This window comes from Daucus carota, chromosome 7 (assembly GCF_001625215.2).
Source record: "Daucus carota subsp. sativus chromosome 7, DH1 v3.0, whole genome shotgun sequence".
In the NCBI taxonomy this organism is placed as follows: Eukaryota; Viridiplantae; Streptophyta; class Magnoliopsida; order Apiales; family Apiaceae; genus Daucus; species Daucus carota.
The window spans coordinates 32,856,109-32,860,935 of NC_030387.2; the positions used below are offsets into that span (position 1 = coordinate 32,856,109).

Consider the following 4,827-nt stretch of genomic DNA (forward strand, 5'->3'; position numbering starts at 1 on the left):
TATTAATTACCACGATTTTGTTCACGATAGTGTTGTAGAACACAATCTGCAATTTGTCAGATATTTACAAATATTATTGAAAAAAATTAAAATAATTAGATTATAATTTATCCAATTTGAAACTTCAATACCCCCAATATATTGTGGCCTCCATAATTGTATAATAAAATTAATATTTTGTGGTACTTTGGTATCAATATTGAATCTTGTTTATTTTAGTTCTGAAATATGATAGAAGTTTTATAAATTTATTTCGTAAATTAAATTGTATGAGTTTTAAAAATTAAAACGAATAATTTCGTTGACATTATTATTCTATTGATAGGATATTATATTAATATCAATATGAACTGTTTATTTCTTTGAACTCTGAAGCATGATAAAAGATTTATAGAGTTGTTCAGTATATTAAATTATTTGAGTTTTTAAAAAATTAAAACAAATAATTTTGTTGGTAATATATTTTTATTAATGAGATAATTGTTATAATACAAAATTCTGTCAAAATATAGAAATTTTTTGATAATAGTAATAATTGTTAAATAAAAAATAAAATGATGATAACCAAATTTTGTTATGAATTTTATAGTACTGTTTCATAAGTTAAATTGTTAGCGATTTAACTGTGCGGATAGGATAAATGTTATATTACAAAATCCTAAATACCATGTAAGTCTTTTTATAGTAGGATAATAATCTTAACCAATATTAAAATTTTTAATAATAAAATCCGAATTAATATAGAATTCTTTTCATAATTGTATAATAATAAATATAAAATCTTAAAAATTTATAATAATAAGTATAAAATCCTAACAATATGAAAATCTTTTCATAATTCTATAATGGTTATTGTTATTAAATAAAAAATTTATATAACATTGTCCTAATCAATATTGAAGTTTTTAATAATAAAATTCTAATCAATACAGAAGTCTTTAATAATATAATAATGACTATAAAATTTTATTTAATATAGAAGTCTTTTGCTAATAATATTTAATGACTATAAAATCCTAATCAATATGAAAGTGACCGAATTTTGGTATTTTGTTACCGATGTTCCACCGAAAGGTGGTTTCGCTTATTAATAGGTACTAGCCTTTAACCCGTGCGAAGCACGGGCGGGTATATATTTCGTAATTTATTATTTATAATTTAAATTTTAACATCATTTTATTAGTATTTTAGTATTAATGGATTGAATTTTATTTAAATTAAATTATTCAACTGACTATATTTTCTCCCGATTACTTAAAAATGGACAAACCCATGTAATGATTATATTTAAATAGAACACGTTAAAGTTAAAAAGAGTTATATGAAGGTTCTTGTTAAAAAAAAGATATTCAAAATTTTATATTTATAATTTTATTTATAACATCATAATAATTTTTTTAATGAAATATTATATAATAATGTATTGTTATAATTTTTTTAATGAAATATTATATGATAATGTATTGTTTTTTTTTTGAAAGGAATATGATAATGTATTATTATGAGTGTTTTTAGTATTTGAAACTGTTTATAATACTAATAGACTCCACATTTGTATACTTGTAGCACGAGTACCAAACCAGAATACAAATTATACCCTGACTTATTATAGTATAGGATAGATTGATTTGCCCTACAAAATTTTTCTGGTCTTATCGAATCACCCCATCACATAATCGATAATCGTATCATAAAGAGACTCCTACTTAATGTCCACTTTGACATAATTTTTTAGACAAACCACCACACCTTTTTCCCAGCTCGCCTATCCAAAGGCGGTGAACAACAAATCCGTAGGTCTTGACATAATAGTAGAAAGTCAACAACAATACTTTTTATAAAAAAACATTAACAATGATAATATGTGGAGTACTTTTCACTTTGTAACCCATATTTTTGCTCCAAAAACAGAGTAACATATTTAGATCACAAACAAAACAGAATGCATTTTATAATGTTGTTTCAATTGGTAACTTTTGGTCAAAAACCTGTAACTTAGCAAAAGGTAGAATAGAAACATTGTAACTGAATCTATATTTCAACTCGCACATGTTATAAATCCATATACACAGTATATATGAGTTTTAATTTGTGTAAATTTTGATAACATTTTTATTCTGAGATGGTGGAAGAATGTACGTGAACATAGTGTTAGAAAATGGAGTTTTAAGCTCATAATTTTATTATGTTCTTGTTGTTAATTCCATAATCTAATGATTGGAAGTTGTTTCTAGATATCGGAACTTAAACTTTCATGTATGGGTTTAAGAATTTTCTTAATGAAATCCATAAGAGAAATGAAGTTGAAGTTAGTAGCTTGAAAGAGCTTGTTTTTGAGAATGTTGTTTGTCCCACATTGAAAGAAATAAAGGGGGTGTTGGCTTTATATAGTATAACACACATGGGTAGTGCACAACTACTAAGGTGTGTTATGGTGCGTGGTGTTCTCACGAGCCCACGCGCGCGCCGCCGCCCCCGCCCCGCCACGCCTCGGCTCGGCGCGTCACGTCACGTCACGTCACGGGTCGAAGGGCGATTTGGGCGAATGTCTCGGCGTCTCGCGTACGCGAGGCGACCTGGGCGATTTAATATAATATTTTAATTAGAATTTATTTATCAGTTGGGCTGGGTTGTGTCTGTTGGGCTCAATTGGACTGGGTCGGATTGCATAATTGGGCTAAGTCAGATACAATGAACCTGGACTTGTAACTGATGATATATTCAGAAATTAAAGTATATATATATAAAACGGATGGTTTAATGTGTGGATTAATATATATCAGCTGTTACATTATAATAAATCAGCTGTTACGATTTATTTTAAATGTGCAGTTTAAATTCATATATTAAATTTGGGGTGGTCAGTTACACTTAGCCTCTAGTATAAATAGAGGACTAAGCTGCTGAGTTTCATACACCACACCCTACATTCTCTTCTCTTCTTCCTCTCCGCTCTCTCTCCAAACACAAGTCAGTCAGTAGTTGGTTTTCCGGCGAGTGAGGAGCTAGTCGTGTTTGAGCTTCGAAGGTGCTGTAATTCAAAGCTCTGAGCTGTTTTATCCTGGAGGAGGTGTTGCAAGCATCCCCAGTGCAGCAGGTGGGGGCAATATTCTCTTCAAGAGCAGTCAGGTCTTCGTATAAGGCCTGACGACTCAGCTGTTCTTGTGTTTTCTTGTTGTACATGTTGTTGGCTCAAGCTATGGCTACTGGTACAACTTCTTTCCTTCCTCTGTTCTTACAGTCACTGATATGCATGTGTTTTACCTTCACGTTTTGTTTCAACTTGCTTGGCCTTGGCTTGTATAATATGATATATAACTGCCTCTATGTTGCTATAATAATCAGTATCTCCAACATTCTTGAAGAGAATATTTGTTATATAATATTTAGCATAATGTCGAGTGAATCTGAGGTTCCCGTTGTTGGTGGTGGTAGTGGTTCTGGTGCATCTGTTGTGGCCATTGATTGGACCACTTACAGTTTTCCACAAGCCGTTGAATTAACTGGTTTGCCAGAGAAGTTCAATGGTGGTGTAGGCTTTTCTCGCTGGCAGAAAAGAATGAAATTGTGGTTGACTGTAAAGGGTCTATGGCCTGTTGTGGAGTATGAGAAACCAGTGGTGGATCAAGAGAAGGCTGAAACTGTTAAGGGTTTTGCGAAGTGGGCTGAGAAGGATGGTGTGGCCAGGGCGGCCATTCTGGCTGCTCTCACTAACACATTGTTTGATGTGTATTCTTCTGATGCCTACTCTGCAAAACTCTTATGGGAGAAGCTGGACCAGACACATAATACTGACTCTCAGGGTCTTGAGAAGTATTCTGTGGCTAAGTTCCTTGAATTCAAGCTGGTGGACAACAAGTCCATGACTGAGCAAGTGCATGAATTCGAGATGATAGTGCATGCTTTGAAGGAGTCCGGAATGGACCTCCCTGAAAAGTTCAAGGTTATGAGTGTGATTGAAAAGCTTCCGAAGTCTTGGGAGGAGTTCTCTCTCTCCCTGAAAAGACAGAAAGGAGAGATCACCTGGACCAACCTTATGCTGGACATCTCGGTTCAAGAACAACACAAGTCCAAACAAGGACATGTGATGCCAACTGAAGCCGGGAGCTCGAAGGTAAATGTAGCCACTGTAGGACAGAAAAGGAAGGGTGTGGCTAAGAAAGTTAGCACTAATAAATCTAAGAGTGACAAGGACAAGGCCAAGAAACCCAAGGCAAACAAACCGTGTTGGTCTTGTGGGCAGGTTGGACACTGGAGTAAGGACTGCCCTACAAAGAAGGCGAAGAAGGCTGAGGTGGTAGCACAAGCGAATGCTGTGCTTGCAACTACAAGTGGGCCCGTAGTGAACATGGTTGTTGGTGAGGCCACGGCTTCTGAAACCAACGCAGACCGGTATGTTTCCTACAACCCTGTATTATTTTCTACCTATCTGTCAAATGAATGGTTGATAGATACTGGAGCTAATGTGCATATTTGTGCTGATATTAGTTTATTTGTATCTTATCAACAGAGTCATAGCTTGACAGTGACGATGGGGAATGCTAGTGCTGCTCAAGTACATGGAATAGGAAACGTAGACCTGAAGTTCCCATCTGGACGTATTCTATCCCTAACTAGAGTGCATTATGTTCCCGACATGCGTAGAAATATAATAAGTGGAAGCTGTTTAGTTTCCAATGGCTTTGAAATTTCCTTCAAGTGTAATAAAGTAGTTCTTATTCACACTGGTACATTTTTTGGCAAGGGTTACTTGTCAAATGGTTTGTTTGTAATAAATGCTGAACCCATTTTGGGTACATTAAATAATGTTATTCTTCCTTCTGTGAA

General features: G+C 33.8%; 1 long non-coding RNA gene across 1 annotated transcript; it reads left to right on the plus strand.

Moving 5' to 3' along the window:
* Window positions 1–4,252: 4,252 nt before the first annotated feature.
* On the plus strand, window positions 4,253–4,827 carry LOC135148050 (uncharacterized). Its single transcript, XR_010285903.1, has 2 exons — window positions 4,253–4,392; window positions 4,511–4,827. It is a non-coding gene; the product is annotated as an uncharacterized LOC135148050 (long non-coding RNA).